Source organism: Cannabis sativa, chromosome 6 (assembly GCF_029168945.1).
Source record: "Cannabis sativa cultivar Pink pepper isolate KNU-18-1 chromosome 6, ASM2916894v1, whole genome shotgun sequence".
In the NCBI taxonomy this organism is placed as follows: Eukaryota; Viridiplantae; Streptophyta; class Magnoliopsida; order Rosales; family Cannabaceae; genus Cannabis; species Cannabis sativa.
This window is the reverse complement of record NC_083606.1, coordinates 8,112,938-8,132,663: the sequence shown is the minus strand read 5'-3', so window position 1 is coordinate 8,132,663 and position 19,726 is coordinate 8,112,938. Positions and strand designations below refer to the sequence as shown.

At 38.2% G+C, this 19,726-nt stretch overlaps 1 non-coding gene across 1 annotated transcript; it reads right to left on the bottom strand.

Annotated features, from left to right (window-relative positions):
- Positions 1-1,222: 1,222 nt before the first annotated feature.
- LOC115696098 (small nucleolar RNA R71) lies at positions 1,223-1,329 on the bottom strand. Its single transcript, XR_004007696.2, has one exon. It is a non-coding gene; the product is annotated as a small nucleolar RNA R71 (small nucleolar RNA).
- Between the last annotated feature and the right edge of the window lie 18,397 nt (positions 1,330-19,726).

Sequence of the window (19,726 nt, the reverse complement as noted above, 5' to 3'; positions counted from 1 at the left end):
AATTCAAAATCTGAAAAGTGAGAATTGAGAATGCTAAAATTAAGATAATCGATGTTCTATGTGAAACGAAAGTATTCACATGACTTATGTGACGAGTAGATTATTGCTTAATGCTGATTTCATGTTAGTTTAGTTAAGGAATTAATTAGATAACATGTGATTTAGAATCTAGAAGATCTGAAAGGAGCTAGGTTATTTCATAATCTGTCATTCACTCCAAGAATAGGATAGTAATTAATCATTAACAATTTGGGTAAACAACAACAGGATTCTCCTCCCTATTGTCTCATCTTGCTCAACTTTAATCTGTGTTATTAAGTTTTCTGAATTTCTTTCGAATTTTACTGTTTTTAAACCATAATTACTGTTGATTTACCGAATAGAATCATAAGTATAATTTAGTGGTACTTAATCCAATTCCCTGTGGGATCGACCTCACCTGTGTGAGATTTACTACTTGATTGCGTATACTTGCGTAGCGTTTAAAAATATAGCAACAAGTTTTTGGCGCCGTTGCCGGGGAATTGTTAAAGATTAATATTACATAAAATTATACTAACTTCTACTTTGGTATATTTTCTCTTGCTGATTTTTCTAACCTTTTTCTTGCAATATTTTCTTTATTTATTTCAGGAATCCTAAGTGCATGCGCCGTCAAGGACAATCAGTCATATTACCAGTTGATCCTGAAATTGAGAAAACTTGCAGGAAGAATCGAAAGAACAAGAGGCAAGAAAGAGTTTCAGCAACTGCTGAAACATCAGAAATCATGGCTGCCAATGTGAATAATAATGTTGGGAACAATGGGCGTAATAATGGTAATAATGGAGGCGCTGTGGAAGATCAAGCTAATGGCCGAAGCTTGAGAGATTACATTCTCCCTACTCTGACGGGAGTGCAGTCATGTATTAGGCCACCGGCAGTGGATGCAAACAACTTCGAGATCAAACCTGCCATCCTTCAAATGGTGCAGTCTTCAGTTCAGTTTGGTGGTCTCCCTTCTGAAGATCCTAATTTGCATCTCTCTAACTTCATGGAACTTTGTGAAACTTTTAAAGTTAATGGAGTTAGCGACGATGCCATTAGATTGAGGTTGTTTCCATTCTCGCTCAGAGAACGAGCCAAGAGTTGGTTGAATTCTTTGCCACCGAATTCTATTGCTACATGGAATGCTCTGGCAACAAAATTCTTGTCAAAGTTCTTTCCTCCAGCTAAGTCTGCAAAGCTAAGAGGAGAAATCAACAATTTCTGCCAACAAGATAATGAATCTCTCTATGAGGCTTGGGAGAGGTTTAAAGATCTGATCAGGAGGTGTCCCCATCATGGTATAGAGAAGTGGATGCTGGTTCACAACTTCTACAACGGGTTGGTTGGTAATACTAGAACTCTAATAGATGCAGCAGCGGGCGGAGCTTTTATGAGAAAGAGTGCTAATGAGGCATATGATCTATTGGAGGAGATGGCTCTAAACAACCAAGAAGTGGCCAACCGAAAGGAGTCAATCCAAGAAGGTAGGCGGTGTGTTAGAAGTCGATGCCATCACAAAGTTAACAGCTCAGGTTGAGGCATTGACTAAAATCATTGCAGGACAAGCTAAGCAAGCCCAAATTGTTTGTGAGTTATGTGGAGGAAGTCATCACTTTTCGGAGTGCCAAGCAGATGTGGATGATTTGCCAATGGATGAAGCTAAGGCCATTGGGAATTTTTCACAGAACAACAACAACAACAATTATGGGTTCAACCAGAATAACAACCGAAGAAATAGTGGGTTCTATCAACAAAGAAATCAGAACCAACAGTTTAATCAAGAACAAGCCTGCGGTGGAAGTTCTAGTTTGCAGACAGATTTACTGCTCCAATTCATGACTGAAACTAGATCTTCAATTAAAGACCTGCAGACTCAGATGGGCCAGCTAGCAACTCAGGTAGCAACCCGCCCTCAAGGAAATTTGCCTAGCACCACTGAAGTTAATCCTAAAGAAAATTGCAAGGCAATTACCCTGAGGAGCGGTAAGAAGTATGATGGGCCTGAGTTACCACAACCAGTTGAGGTAGATGTAGAAATAAATGCTCAACCGGCCGACACCAACACCGACAACAGAGAAGGCTACTGATAGCCCAGCACACCCGCACAGTCTCCACCGATTAGTATTGATCATCATGTAAAGATACCCTATCCTCAGAGGGCTGAGAAGTCAAGCTTAGGACAAGCAGTTCACCAAGTTTCTAGAAGTCTTCAAAAGACTTCACATTAACATTCCTTTTGCCGAAGCTCTAGAGCGTATGCCAAGTTATGTGAAGTTTATGAAGGAAATTTTGTCAAAGAAGAGGAAGATGGAAGACTATGAGACGGTGGCTCTAAGCGAAGAGTGTAGCGCTATTCTACGAAGAAACTCCCTCCAAAACTCGGAGATCCGGGGAGCTTCACTATTCCTTGTACTATTGGTAAAATTGAAGGGATAAATGCACTATGTGATTTGGGAGCAGTATTAACTTAATGCCCTTGTCGGTGTTCAAAAGATTGCAGGCTAGGTGAAGCAAAGCCAACTACCGTAACTCTTCAATTGGCGTATCGATCGCTAGCTCACCCTAGAGGAGTCATTGAGGATGTGTTAGTAAAGGTGGACAAGTTCATCTTCCCGCCGATTTCATTGTTCTGGATATGGAAGAAGACAGTAATGTTCCTATCATCCTGGGGAGACCGTTCTTGGCAACAGGGAAAGCACTAATTGATGTTCAGAAAGGAGAGTTAAAGCTAAGGGTACAAGGAGATGAAGTTGTATTTAATGTACTCAAAGCAATGACTTATCCTACAGCTAGTGACAACTGTTTTGCAATTGATGTGGTGGACCAGTTGGTGGAGACAAAGACACATGCTGAAGATCCTCTTAATCTGACTTTGGTACAAGAAGAGGTGGTAGAACAAGATGGTAAGGAAGCTTATGAATATGCTATGTGGCTCGATTCTTATGGACCGCTGAATAGAAAATATTATGAAGAGTTAGGAGTCATACCAACAAAGCCTACCCCATCTACTGAAAAGCCTCCTCAACTAGAGTTAAAAGTCCTACCAGAGCATCTCAGGTATGAATATTTGGGAGAGAATAAGACACTTCCTGTTATTGTGGCTTCTTCCCTATCTTCTGTAGAGACAGATAAGCTATTACGGGTTCTAAGGAAGCATTCAAAAGCCATTGGATGGACTTTAGCAGATATTAAAGGGATCAGCCCTTCAACTGTAATGCATAGAATCTTAATGGAGGAAGGAGTGAAACCAACCATTGATGCACAACGTAGATTAAATCCACCAATGAAGGAGGTTGTCAGAAAAGAAGTCTTGAAGTGGTTAGATGCAGGGGTAGCGTATCCTATTTCAGACAGTAAATGGGTGAGCCCAGTCCAAGTTGTCCCAAAGAAAGGAGGGATGACGGTGGTGAAGAATGAGAAGAATGAACTCATCCCAACCAGAACTGTCACGGGATGGAGAATTTGCATTGACTACCGAAAACTCAACAAGGCCACAAGAAAAGATCACTTTCCACTCCCATTCATTGATCAGATGTTAGACAAGTTGGCAGGACAAGAGTACTATTGTTTCCTTGATGGATACTCAGGGTATCACCAAATAGCTATAGCACCGGAGGATCAAGAGAAAACAACATTGACATGTCCATATGGTACTTTTGCTTTTCGACGAATGCCATTTGGGCTATGTAATGCTCCAGCAACATTTCAGAGGTGTATGATGGCTATATTTTCAGATTTAATAGAAAAGTGCATCGAGGTGTTCATGGATGATTTTTCAGTGTTTGGCTCATCGTTTGACCAATGTCTGAGTAACTTGGAATTGGTTTTAGCAAGATGTGAAGACTCTAATTTGGTGCTGAACTGGGAAAAGTGTCATTTCATGGTTACAGAAGGAATAGTGCTGGGACATAAAATCTCAAAAGAAGGTATTGAGGTTGACAGAGCCAAAGTATCTACAATTGAGAACTTGCCTCCTCCAATTTCAGTGAAGGGAGTTCGAAGCTTTTGGGTCATCTTAGGGTTTTATAGAAGATTTATCAAAGATTTCTCCAAAGTGGCCAAACCGCTATCCAATCTTCTTGCTAGTGGAGTACCTTTTGAATTTGGGAAAGATTGTCTTGAAGCATTCCAAATTCTCAAGGCGAAGTTAATCTTAGCACCGATTGTGACTACACCAAACTGGGAATTACCTTTTGAAATCATGTGCGATGCAAGTGATTATGCTATTGGAGCAGTCTTGGGACAACGGGTTGACAAGGTATTCAGAACCATTTATTATGCAAGCAAAACCTTGAATGATGCCCAACTAAACTACGCTACTACAGAAAAAGAGATGCTGGCCATAGTGTTTGCATGTGACAAATTTCGACCCTACTTAATTGGTAATAAAGTGATAGTGTATACAGATCATTCAGCAATCAAATACTTGATGACTAAGAAGGATGCCAAACCACGACTGATTCGATGGGTTCTTCTTTTGCAAGAATTTGATCTAGATATAAAAGATAAGAAGGGTACAGAGAACTTGGTGGCAGATCACTTGTCAAGACTAGAACTGGAAGAAAGTCAGAATACAAAAGAGGTACAAATAAATGAACAATTTCCCGATGAACAACTCTTTAGTGTGAGGGAAAGTCTGATGGTACCATGGTATGCTGATTATGTTAACTTCTTGGCTGCCAATATCACTCCTCCTGAGCTATCTCGACAACAACTAAAGAAGTTCTTTTCTGAGGTGAAACATTACTATTGGGAAGAGCCAATCCTCTACAAGCACTGTGCAGATCAGATAATAAGAAGGTGTGTGCCTGAAGAGGAGATGTATTCTATTCTTAATCACTGTCATGCTTTACCATGTGGGGGACACTTCAGTGGAACTAGACAGTACCGCCAAGGTGTTGCAAAGTGGATTCTTTTGGCCAACACTTTTCAAAGACGCTAGTACTTTTGTGAAGGCATGTGATCGTTGTCAGCGTACAGGAAACATCTCAAGGAGAAACGAAATGCCTTTGACAGGAATCTTGGAAGTTGAATTGTTTGATGTATGGGGGATAGATTTTATGGGTCCTTTTCCTTCATCGTTTAGCAATCTATACATCCTATTAGCTGTGGATTATGTGTCAAAATGGGTGGAAGCTGCAGCCACACCAGCTAATGATGGTAAAACAGTCCTTCGGTTCCTTCAAAAGAACATATTCACTCGGTTTGGAACTCCCCGAGCAATCATAAGCGATGAAGGGAGTCACTTTTGCAACAAACAATTCGAAGCACTCCTTTCGAGATATGGTGTTCGTCATAGAACAGCTCTACCTTATCATCCGCAAAGTAATGGCCAAGCTGAGATTTCTAACCGGAAATAAAGATGATTCCGGAGAAAACGGTGCGAGAGATCAAGGAAAGATTGGTCAAGAAAGTTGGATGACGCATTGTGGGCTTATAGAACGGCGTTCAAGACGCCAATCGGGATGTCACCATATCGGTTGGTGTTTGGAAAGGCTTGTCATCTACGGTGGAACTAGAACACAAGGCGTATTGGGCAATGAAAACTTTGAACATGGATTTAAAAGCCTTTGGGCGTAAAAGACTACTACGGTTGGATGAGTTGGAAGAATTTCGAAATGAAGCTTATGAAAACGCCAAGATTTACAAGGAAAGAACTAAGAGATGGCATGACGAAATCTAGTCGAAAGGAGTTTCAACTCCGGTCAACAAGTTCTACTCTTTAACTCAAGACTAAAGTTGTTTCCTGGTAAATTAAAATCAAGGTGGTCAGGGCCATTTACGGTGATCAAAGTGTTTCCCTACGGAGCAGTGGAACTAAAAGGTGAAAGTCCTAATACTTTCAAAGTGAATGGACAGCGATTAAAGCTCTACTTGGGAGGTCAATTTGATCAAACCAAGTCCGCCATGATTCTGGCGCCACTTTAAAGATCTCGATCAACGTCTAGCTGAGCGACGATAAAGTTAGCGCTAATTGGGAGGCAACCCAAGTGTTCTTTTGATTTAGTTGAACTCTTTTTAAGTTTGCTGTTATTTTTCTTGATGTTCATTCTGTTTCGTTATTGAAAAAAAAAAAAAAAAAAAATTTTTTTGGTCAGTGGCCGCGGCCATGAAATGTCTGGCCGCGGCCAGAATTGTCTTACAGAGAGGAGCTTATTTTCGAGATTTCTCGCCGCGGCGGGGGGGGACATACCGCCGCGGCGAGGTTGAACTTACAGAAACAGCCATATTTTCACGGATTCTCGCCGCGGCGAGGGTATAGGTCGCCGCGGCGAGATTGGTCAGTTTCCCCTTTTTAAACCCCAAATCCCTAACATTTCAAATCAAACCCCACACTCAAACCCTCTCTTCTCCACGCCGAAAACCACCCTTTTCACCCTAATTTCTTCATCTAACCCCATTCAAACCAATTTTCCTCAAAATTATCCATAAACTTTCATCCCAAATCATCATAATCCCTTATTTCTCTCATCTAACACTCTTTCCCTCTAAAAATCCATTCCAAAATCCCTAAACCTCACCCAAATTTCAGAAAAAAATTACTATTCACCTTCTTCTTCCCTAAAGCTTCAAGGTTCTCATCAATGGAGGTTGACTAAAGAGTGATTTTCATTGAGGTAACAAATTTTAATTTTTCTACACAAGTTTGATTGGATTATTTGTGGATTGCTAGAGAATATTAGACTTTGTGTTGAAATTTTTGGAATTGTTGATCATACATTGTTGAACATTATTGTGGTGAGTCAATTGAATGTGATTGTGAAAGGGTTAAATCCCGGGAAGTCGATTTTTAAGGGGAAGTGCTGCCAAAATTTTGAAAAATCTTGAAAGTTAGAAAAAAATTTGGGTGCTATGGGTCCAAAGAGGTCAAGGGTTAATGAAGAGGGAGCTTCATCATCCAACCCATCTAGGGGACGCCCTAATCTAGATAGAGTTAGGTTTACCAACATCGAGGCTCAAGAGCGGTTTTTGAAATTGAAAGATAGGGCATTCATTGAAGATAGAGGGATAGACATTGTCAACCTAAGCCAAACTGCCAACATTCCCCCTGCTTTTGCATCTATTAGGGATCAAATCCTACAGAGGCAGTGGACTAAGTTCGTAGATGTCACTGAGCGTGGTAATCAAACTCTAGCTTTGGAATTTTTAGCCAACTGGCCTGAAAGAGAAGAGGGCAAAGTTAGAGTTAGGGGGGTTAGAGTGCCTGCTACCACAGACGCTATTCATGCCCTTTATGATCTCCAAACTTTCACTTATGAAGAACAACCCTTGAAACGACAATTTTATGAGAGAAGTACGAATTATGTGGATATTGCTGAGACTCTAGGGTACCCTGGCCTTAGGTTCCATGAGCTTAGTGGGGAACCATACCAATTGTACCGATGTGAACTCAACCCAGTGGCCAAGGCTTGGCTTTACTTTGTTAGTGCAAGGATGCTCCCCAACAAGCATTTTTCTGATGCTCAAATGGACAGACTTAAATGGGTTTACGGCATTATGAAAGGGTATAATTTGAATGTGGGGGATATTGTTCGAACGACCTTTGACATTATGGTTGAGGGATCTTCCGGTGGAGGACTGGGGTTGGCTGGAATAATCACTGACCTCTGTGAGAAACATGGAGTACCACAGTACTCATATGATACAAAGGTACCGCCCCAGCGCCCTATTAACTTGGCGACTGTTCTGCGCTTCAAACCTCCTCATCCTCATGGTCAACCGCCAGTTCAAGGAGGTCCTCCGGCAAGAGAAGAAGCGGAACGTGAGGACATTGAACCACCACGTCTTGTCGGGCCTCTTGACCCTGCCATGCAGTACACTCACAATCAGCTGAATTATCTGATTCAGCAGAACATGCATATGCAAAATTACATGGCCCAGAGGAGTATCTTCGATGAGCAGCAGGTGGCTCAATTGAACACACTTGTCACGAGGATGAATATCGGTGTGGATGATCCAAACTATTTTCCCATGCCACCCCGTTTCAACCCTTATGACCAGCCACCGCCGCCAAACCCCTTTTAAGGGGCTCAGGTAAGTTTCTCTCACCCTGGTTTATTTTCACACATTGGGGACAATGTGCATTTTAGTTTGGGGGGGGGGAAACTTAATTTATTTTTTCGCGTTTATTTGTTTTAGTTTAGTTTTTTTAGTCTTGCGTGATAGCTAAATTGAAAAATGGATTGAATTGTTGTTATTCACTTGTGCAATGGATTGAAACATAACTGTGTGCTTGACTTGCAACTGTTTGAATTAAACTGGATGTGTGCTAGGAAGTGATTCATGTAGATCTAAAACATTTGCTATTCTCACATATCACCTCTGTTCTATTTGGATTGTGGAATGATTGATTGAACATGGAATAGAATTTGTTTGACATACTCTCTTGAAGCGAAATCCTTGATGATTTTTGTTTGGAAAGTGATTTAGGCAAGTTTTCTTTGGAACGATTGAGCCTTTCAAGCCTGCCTATGAATTTTTTTTACCATAGTATACCCAAAGTTGAGCCTTAGCCTGTTTGAAAAAAATTTTTCACCACTTAACTGAGCTAAATTCGTTATCTTCAACTCTTTTCACCCTGAACATATCTTATTATGCCATGAGCCTTGAAGCAAGTTTGGGGGGGAATAAGTGCTGTAAGTGAAAAAAATATAAAGTGTAGGAATGAGAGATTGAAAAAAAAAAGAAAAAAAAACAGAATAATATTGTGTGTTGTGCCTATATAAAGAAAAAAATGTGTCTTCTTGAAGAAAAAAAAAAGTTAAGAAAATTATGAGGTACACACACAAGAAAAATTACAATCTCTTATTTCTGTTTTTGGGATATATGGAAAGAAAGCAAAATAAATGTCTAGGCTTGCTTGGTTAATAGTGCTTATGGTATAGTATAGCCTAAATGACTTCTCACCTACCCATGTACCTAAGCCATGTGATGCTAACCGAAAAAGACCTATTGATTCCAAATAGAAATTTGTCAACATTAGTGGAGAGAGGTATGTCATTCAAACTTATTGATCATGTGTTAGTGGGATGTTGGAAAGTTAGAACAGTTGTGATATTGATGGAAATTGCGATGCTTTATGTTTGTATGAATTACTTACTTGTAAATTGCACATTCAACTTAGTTCCTAGAGTTGGCAAGTTGAAATTCTGGTTATTGATGGATTGAAGTTGTGCAGGTGGTGGTAACAATTTAATTGTTGGAAAGTTCAGCTATCATTGTCAGTTTTTTTAGTTTAGTCTTAGTTTACTCGGGGACGAGTAAAGAGTCAGTTTGGGGGAGTTTGTTAGGCTATTTTTAGCCTATGTTTTGGATCCAATTTATGTGCATTTTTAGCTGTGTTGGGACGGAATTACGCTTGTTTTCTATGTTTTCAGGTTCTTTGGAGTAAAAGAGGTTTCGGGTGCAGAAATTCATTGAAAGACGTGCTGAGCCGAAGAAAAACTTAATTTCTGAGTTTTTGCATATCTGGCCGCGGCGATGAAGAGGCTCGCCGCGGCGAGATTCGACTTACAGAAAGCACCTAAAATTGGCAAATTCTCGCCGCGGCGAGAGGAAGCTTGGCCGCGGCGAGATCCCGTACGGACCAGGGGCAATTTCGTCCATCGAACCCTAAATTTCAAGTATAAATAGAAAACTGCGATTGGAAGTCAGGGAGAGCGATTTGGAACCCTAAAACACAGCTGAGAGCGGCAGGAAGAGCATAGAGATTCAAGTGAAGATCCAGAATTCATCCTCAAACAGTTCTTTTCTTTATTCCTCTTTAATTTATTTATGTTGAATATTGCTATAGGAATGGTTATGGATTTGTTTCTGAACTAAATTTCCCATTTAGGGAGGATGATGATTGTTGTTTAATGTTTTCCTAGTTAATGTTTAATTACCATTCCTCAATTCTTGTGTGTGAAATTATCTTAATTTGTTCTTAATTTCATGTTTAAGATTGATCACCTTGTGCATGCTCTATGATCTCAATTCAAAATCTGAAAAGTGAGAATTGAGAATGCTAAAATTAAGATAATCGATGTTCTATGTGAAATGAAAGTATTCACATGACTTATGTGACGAGTAGATTATTGCTTAATGCTGATTTCATGTTAGTTTAGTTAAGGAATTAATTAGATAACATGTGATTTAGAATCTAGAAGATCTGAAAGGAGCTAGGTTATTTCATAATCTGTCATTCACTCCAAGAATAGGATAGTAATTAATCATTAACAATTTGGGTAAACAACAACAGGATTCTCCTCCCTATTGTCTCATCTTGCTCAACTTTAATCTGTGTTATTAAGTTTTCTGAATTTCTTTCGAATTTTACTGTTTTTAAACCATAATTACTGTTGATTTACCGAATAGAATCATAAGTATAATTTAGTGGTACTTAATCCAATTCCCTGTGGGATCGACCTCACCTGTGTGAGATTTACTACTTGATTGCGTATACTTGCGTAGCGTTTAAAAATATAGCAACAGATCAACAATAACATTCCATTCAACATTCCATCTCAAACCCATGGAATAAACCCACATGTACCTCCGGCTACAACAAATATGACATCTGGTTTTATGCAGAGTGACATCAGTCGACAACAAGAAGGCGTCACCCTCCCGATGTCAACTAACATGAACTTCATTGATACGTTCAACCTTTTAGGTCAACCTCACCAGTCTATATGGGAGTATTTCCTATATCAATTGCAACTTATTCATTACTAACTACTTCTACAATTACAGGAACAACAATGCCACTTGGGAAAACTTTTGACTTAGGGTTAGCACGTAGGATGGTGGAGATGGAGGCCCTGATCCATCAAATCCCCTGAGTGCCAGCACCAATCAAAAAGAGTTTACCCAACAACTTTACTGACTCTCCTTTCGTGGATGCAATTGCCCTAGTGGAGATGTTGTAGAAGTTCAATTTCCCAACCATGAAACAATTTGATGGAACGACTGATCCTGACGATCACATCGCACAATATAAATAAAGAATTTTCACAGCAACAATTTATCGTGACTTGCGTGAAGCTTGCATGTGTAAAGAGTTTGGGTCTAGCCTTGTCTGGCCAGTCCTACAGTGGTACATTTATTTACAAAATAATTCAATATCTTCATTTGCACAACTAACTGATGTGTTTGTTGAACAATTTGCTAACAGTAGGAAACTCGATAAACTTTCAGACGACCTATACCACATCAAGCAAAAGCGGAGTGAATCACTTCGGGACTACATAGGAAGATTTAACAAAGAGAAAGTTTCCATTCCTTATTGCAACGTAGATACTGCTATTACAACCTTCTACAAAACACTTCAGATGGAGTCCGATCTTTACAAAGAGCTCACTAAGTACCCGTGTCGTACCATGGAAGATGTTTTGGCAAAGGCATGGACTTAAATAAAATTGGAAGAAGATTGTAGAAAATAGTGAATCGAATTATCTGTGTATTTCATAGAATAGTACATATTTATATACAAAGCTAGGAGACTAGGAAATAGGAAACTACCAACAAAATAGGAAACTACTAAATACAAGTTACCCTAATTCTTTTACACCTAATATACAGCTAATACTCTAACACTCCCCCTCAAGCTGGAGCATAGATGTTAATCATGCCCAGCTTGTTACAAAGATAGTCTATCCGCACCCCATTCAAAGCTTTTGTAAAAATATCTCCTAGTTGTTCTCCGGTTTTCACATATCCTGTGGAGATCAGACCTTGTTGAATTTTCTCACGAACAAAATGACAATCGATCTCAATGTGCTTAGTTCGCTCGTGGAATACGGGATTCGAGGCAATATGAAGAGCAGCTTGATTATCACACCATAATTTTGCTGGAATAGAAGTCTTAAACCCGAATTCAGTCAAAAGCTGATAAATCCATATTACCTCACACACGGACTGGGCCATAGCTCTATATTCTGATTCAAAGATCGGATCTAGATACAACATTTTGTTTCTTACTCTGCCAAGAGACCAGATTGCCCCCAACAAATACACAATATCCCGAAGTGGATCGTCTATCTACCTTGGAGCCTGCCCAATCTGCATCAGAAAAACACTCAATCTGGGTATGTCCATGATCCTTGTAAACTATACCTCGTCCTGGTGCTCCTTTTAAGTAACATAAAATTTGTTCTAATGCTGCCCAATGATGAATTGTTGGGGAAGACATGAACTGACTGATAACACTAACTGGAAATGCAATATCTGGACGAGTCACAGTTAAATAATTCAACTTTCCAACTAACCTGCGATATTTCTCAGGATCTTCAAATGGTTTCCCATCACGTGTAAGATGCACTGCTGGATTCATTGGAGCATTGCAAGGTTTTGATCCCAATTTCCCTGTCTCAGTTAGCAAATCAAGTACATACTTTCTTTGAGACAGAAAAATACCTTGTTTACTCCGAGTAACTTCAATCCCCAAGAAATACTTGAGTTCCCCTAAATCTTTCGTGTTAAACTGGGTGTGAATGAAAGACTTAAGGGATGAGATGCCTTCAGTATCATTTCCAGTAATAACGATGTCATCAACATACACCACTAACAAAATGATACCAACAGTGGATCTTTTATAAAACACAGAATGATCTGACTTACTTTTCAACAAACCAAACTTCTCAACAGCCTGACTAAATTTACCAAACCAAGCACGAGGGCTTTGTTTCAATCCATATAAAGATTTGCGAAGATGACAAACTCGCCCTAACTCCCCCTGAGCAACAAACCCAGGAGGTTGCTCCATATATACTTCTTCCTCAAGATCTCCATGAAGAAAAGCATTTTTAATATCAAGCTGATGCAAAGGCCAATGATGAGTAGCCGCCATGGAAATGAACGGTCGAACAGATGTGAGTTTAGCAACAGGAGAAAAAGTATCACAATAGTCCACTCCATAGGTTTGAGCATAACCCTTGGCAACAAGACGGGCCTTTAAGCGAGCAACTGTGCCGTCTGAATTGAATTTAACCGTGAACACCCATTTACACCCGATGGCATGTTTTCCGGAAAATAAATCAACCAAGACCCAAGTACCATTCGCAACCAAAGCATTCATCTCTTCTATCATTGCAGCAAGCCAACCAGGATGAGACATCGCTTCTCGAACAGTTTTAGGAATAGTGATAGAATCAAGAGAAGCAATAAAAGAACAAGAAGAAGAGGAGAGATGATTATAAGACACAAAAGAAGTAATAGGAAAAGTACATTGGCGTTTACCTTTACGTAGTGCAATGGGAAGATCATCTGAGATGTCCAGATCTGATGACGAAGATGCAGGTGCAGGACATGAAACAGGAGGTGGAGGAGGGGGGCGCCTGGTGTACACTATAGGAGGCCGAGGGAGTGGTGGAGGTGGTAGAGGTGGTGGAGGTGGTGGAGGTGTAGACATTGTGGGGGTGACGACCGAGGCAGGTGAAGGAACAAGAGACCCGCCAGAACATGGAGCAGGCGCATAGGATGTGACAGAATAAACCAACAAATCATCATCCTCCCCCTGACTAGTAGAAGTAGTGGAAGATGAAAAATAAGGTGTATTTTCTACAAAAGTAACATCAATAGACACAAGATATTTGTTGAGATCAGGACAGTAACACCTATACCCTTTCTGAAGACGAGAATAACCAAGAAAGACACACTTTAGTGCCTTAGGGTCTAATTTGGTGACAGATGGACGGACATCGCGAGCAAAACAAACACTACCAAATACTCGCGGAGCAACTGGAAATAATGACTTATTAGGAAAAAGAATTTTAAATGGAATTTCACCATTAAGAACAGAAGAGGGCATGCGATTAATAAGAAAGCATGTCGTGGAAACTGCATCGGCCCAAAAAGGTTTAGGGACTTTCATTTGAAACAAGACAGCACGTGCAGTTTCAAGAAGATGTCTGTTTTTACGTTCGCAACACCATTCGAGGTGCCGTATCAACACAAGAAGTTTCATGAAGCATGCCATTAGAGGTCATATAAGATTGAAATTGAGCAGACATGTACTCTTTGGCATTATCACTTCTCAAAGTACGAATAGATACATTAAATTGAGTTTGAATCTCAGCACAAAAAGCACAGAATATAGAAAACAACTCAGAACGATTTTTCATTAAATATAACCAAGTTAAACGAGAATGATCATCCACAAAAGTAACAAAATACCTGAATCCAGGTTGAGACAAAATAGGAGAAGGACCCCAAACATCAGAATGAACTAACTCAAAAGGAACACTAGCACGTTTATTGACACGTGGACTCAAACTAACACGATGATGTTTACATGACTCACATTCTAACGAAGATAAACTACTATATTGGGGACACAGTTTCTTGAGCAAAGGAAGGGATGGATGACCTAAACGACAATGAGCCTCAAAAGCGGAAGCAACACTCGAACAAGCAATAGAGGTTGGCGGAAGTGGGTCAAGAACATACAAGCCACCAGATTCATGTCCTTTACCAATAATCTTCTTCGTCATAAGATCCTGAAACAAACAATGATCAGGAAAGAATGAGATGCAACAATTTAGATTACGAGTGAGTTGACTAACAGAAAGCAAATTAAAGGACAAATCAGGTAAATGTAAGACTGATGATAAAGATAGCATAGGTGTAGGAACAATAGTGCCGGATCCAAGAACGAAGCCGTTGACCCATCGGCTAAGGTGACAACGAAGTGGGACCGTGAGACCGAAAAGTGGAAAAGAGACGGAATTACTCGTCATATGATCCGTGGCACCGTAATCAATGACCCATTTTGAGGATTTGGAAAGAAGGCGGGCATTAGAGTTACCCGAATCGGCAATCGCAAAGGATGTGAAGAAGATGAAGACTTAAGTGTGTCCTGATACCTTGAGAACTTGGCAAATTCATCAGCAGAAATAAGGACCGATTTGTCAGATGCATCACTAGTGCTTGCAATATTGGCAGAGTGTTGTTGTCGATTCTTAAATTGTAACTTCCTACACTCAAACTTGGTGTGGCCTGGTTTCTTACAATAATTGCACATGATGCTCCCAGAATTTGGTGTGCGGTTATCAGGTCCTTGTGAATTACCTCCTTTAAATCCACTTGGAGTAGAGTTTCTTTCCGGTGCAGAATTATTACGACTCACCAAGGCGCTATTCAGAGGAGTTGAAGAGGTAGTCTACGTGCGAAGAACACGAGTAAACACATCTTGTAAAGAGGAGACATCGTAACCAGAGAGAACTTGTGACTTTGCGAGTCAAATTCAGATGAGAGTCCTGCAAGAAAACTCATAATAGCCATCTGTTCTCGTTGGCGCTGTTGAACTTTTACATCAGGACTAAACGGTAATAGCACATTAAGTTCTTCATATGTTTTCTTGAAAGCCATAAAATAATTCATAAGAGACTTATCTTGTTTCTCCGCGCGATAAAAAGCTTTGCAAACATCATATATGCGAGATATGTTGTCTTTGCCGAATACAAAACTCCAAGTAACCCATTAGTTCTTTAACCCATCCACAATGATTAATCAAACTAATTACCTCATTATCGATAGAATTTCGAATTTGAAGGAACAAGCGAGCATCCTCACGGAGCCATATTTTCCTTGAATCGTTTGTTTCTTCAGGAGGATCGTCAGTCAAGTGATCATCTTTGTCAATACTCCTCAAATACAGTCGAATCGTCTTACTCCATTCCAAATAATTCGAACCAATCAACTTATGATCCGTGATTTTAGACATTACGGGAACAACATCAGAAACAACAACTGATTTTGAATCTGATCTTATCTCTGCCATAATCTCAAAAGCAAACACAAAGACAGAGAAAAAGAACAAAAGAACACCAAAGAATGAACACCCAAACACGAAGAAGACAAACAAATACCGAATTACAACCTAGAACAGATGCGAGTGGGCTTAGAAGAACCCAGTGAAGAATCGGCAACAGAACGCCGTCGAAGGCGCCGTCACACGCGCCTCCACGCGCCGGCGCGTGAGCCCCACGCGCAGAAGCTTCAGGCGGCGCGTGAGCCCCACGCGCGAGGAAATCGGCGACCGGACTTCGGGGGTTCGTAGATCGGCGGCTGGGCAGTCCTCCTATGTGGGCGGTGAGAAACAATGTTCACTCCAAATAGGATTTTCGAAAAAAAAACAACCCTAAACTCAATTTTTTTTCTTTTTTTTTTTTTTTTTTCAGAACCCTAATTTCGAATTTCGAATTTTGAATCACAATGCTCTGATACCATGTAGAAAATAGTGAATCGAATTATCTGTGTATTTCATAGAATAGTACATATTTATATACAAAGCTAGGAGACTAGGAAATAGGAAACTACCAACAAAATAGGAAACTACTAAATACAAGTTACCCTAATTCTTTTACACCTAATATACAGCTAATACTCTAACAAAGATGAAGCCAATTGACCTGCCCAAGTATTCACATTAGATCATCGAGATTCAAGGAGTAAGGGCCAGTTTGGCACAGCTGTGCTGTGGAAAAAAGTAGCTGTAGTTGTGCTGTGAGAAAAAGCAGCTGTAGCAAAACTGTGGAAAAAAGTTGAGCTAAGTGTTTGGTAAATTATAAATTTTAAAGTACTGTGAGTTGTTAAGATCTATTATAATAATAATGATAATGTTATAATCTAGTTTATAATAATCACAAATATGTAAGAACTTATTTTATATAATATTTTATTTTCTATATATATATATATATTTTTTTTTTCAAATATAAATTTATATGCATTAATTTGATAAAAAAAATTATAGTATTTTTTTTTTTATTATGTTTTATCAAATGTAAAAAAAATTAGAAACTCAAGTATATAAGAAAAATTCTAGGTTGATGTTGTTTGTTAATATTAAAATAAAATGTAATTTTTTTTTTAAAAAAAAATAAGAGATTTAATAATTATTTATTTTTATTTTTTAATATATAATAAATAAGTAAATATGGTTTTAGTATAGAATAAATTATTATAATCTTTTAATTAAAATAATTTTTTTCTAAAAGTTGGGTTGGAGCAGCTTTAGCTTCTCCAAAAATTCTTCAAAAAACTATTTTTGACTATTTACCAAACACATTTTTATCACAGTTTTTTCAAAAAACAGCTTTTAACTTTTCTAAAAACTATTCCAAACGGGTCCTAAGAGGGTTAAATAAATCTAAGAAACTTTTTATATACATTAATAGTATAAATTTTAATCTTCTTCATAAATAAATCTAAGAGACTTTTTCATAATTATTTTAATTATAATAATTAATAATATTGTGAATAGACTTAATTTTTTTCTTATTTTGATGATTTTTATTTTTTAATAAATAAAATTATTAAATAATATATAATTAGATGATATTATTTAGTGTTATTATATTTTAGAATAATTTGTAAGTTATTATTTATTATATTAATAAATTATTATTTTTTATTATAATATTATAAAAATATTATTTAGCCTCGCGAAGAGCGGTTATATTACTTAGTTGAAGATAAAAGAATTTTATTCTTGAAATTTACATTAATGCCACCCAATGGTATTGATGCTATATTTTTTTTACAATAAAAAATTAAAAGTGTAATATATATGATAAGTTAACAAAGAAAAGATTTATATATATATATATATTAATGTGTGAGATTATAATTATAATATTTTTAAAATGTGTTATTGTTAGAATTTGAGGAATAAGATAAATGAGGTTCCATCTCAAAACCAATTGGCAATGGGAGGAGTAGCCCATTACTCTTATATATTCTATTATCTTTCCACACATTAGCAATGTGGGACTCTCTAACATCCCCCCTCAAGATGGTAGCTATTTTATTTGCTCACCATCTTGGACAACTCGATCATAAGCGACTCTTTTTCGGCTCACTATCCCTGATTACAAGTGGCTCTTTTTGCTTTACTTTTCGGATCGGTATTTTTGGATTTTTGGTAGCTCTTTTTTTATTTTTGGCTCACTATCCCCGAATCACAAGTGACTTTTTTTTACTTTTGGCTCTTGGATCAATTTTTTTGGATTTTTGGTGGCTCTTTTTTTTTTTGGCTCTACTTCGATCGGTTTATTTTTCTGGGGTTGAATAGTCGCTAGAGATTTTTTTTTTTGTTTGTTTGTTTTTGCTCTAATACCATGTTAGAATTTGAGGATTAAGATGAATGAGGTTCCATCCCAAAACCAATTGGCAATGGGAGGAGTAGCCCATTACTCTTATATATTTTATTATCTTTCCACACATTAATAATGTGGGACTCTCTAACAGTTATAATGTTAAAGTATTTTGAAAAGTAATTGTGTCAAAAATATATGAAATAAATTAAAATATTATATATTTGTTTGATGTAGAAATATATAATACTTTTCAAGAATATTATTATTAGAAATAATCTTATTAGTACTACTAGTATTTAGTACTTTTTATAGTATTTTTTAAAAACAATTTTTTTAAATTGTACTCAATAATAGTCATACAAGAGTATCTTCAATTTTAAAATTTTAGAGGGTGGACATATTATGTAGCATAATATTGAGATGCTATACCATTGGAGAGAAAATGATGACATTCTAAAAATTTACATAGATGCTATGTTGTAGCATTGATACTATTTATTTTTCTTAATAAAAATTGAAGCTAAAAACTTCCTGTAGCTAAAAATTAAGATATATATTAAATAAGGGATATTGGCGGCTAAACCACCTGAACTTTACGGTTTGTAACACTTAACCACAAAAACTGAATTTTTTGCGGCTAAACTACCTAAACCCTGGTTCCGTTTTGCTCTGCACACCCCGTCCAAAAATCAGCGTTAAGTGCCATGGTGGACTGTCCACGTGTACACACTTGTACACGTGGCAAATCTTTAGTGGTCCACCTAATATTAATTTTTAAAAAATAATTATAAATATTAAAAAATAATTAAAAAATAAAAAATATGAAAAATATTTTTTTTTTTACTTTTTTTTTCTTTTTCCTTTTCTTTTCTTTTTTTTCTTCTTCTTTCTTCTTCTTTCTTCTTCATTTTTCTACAGAATCCCCAGCCCTCTCCGACCCCCCCTAACCCGACCCTCCATCTCCGCCCAGCCCCAGATCAACAAAACTATGATCATCACGCGAGTCACCAACAACAATCGAACCACCTCCCTCCACCTTCAACACCACCATTACCTCCGTTCACCTTGTCAACACCCAAATCGCATTAGCAACTCCATCACAATCTGTACAACCACACATAACATCAAATAAAGCTATAATCACCCACCATCTTCACCACAGCTACTACCTCCATCACCATTGTCACCACCCATCACCATAACCTATATCTCAAATCCAAATCTAACACCAAAAAATAGAAATCAATATGTCCATCTGTTATAACACAAAACAAAAAATAAAACTAAAAAATTAATCTCTGTATCAAATCCAATTTGCCACAAAAAAACCCAAATTAATATCTCAAAAAAAAAATAATAAATAAAAAGAAGAGATCTAAACTTCCTGAAACCCCCATCCTCGGATCCACGAACAGACCACCGTCGGCCGTCATTGGCCTAGGCGAAGACCCCGTCGACTTCCCCATGGTTCCCCAAGTCCCAGAATCCTCCAAGCCCAAGAACGCCGTCAATAAAGCGTCGTCCTCCACCGAGAACAAACGCCTTTCCCATCTCGATGGTCTCTCTCTCCATTAGTCCTTCTCTCCAAATCTGAATAATCACTGGTTCACACACAGAGA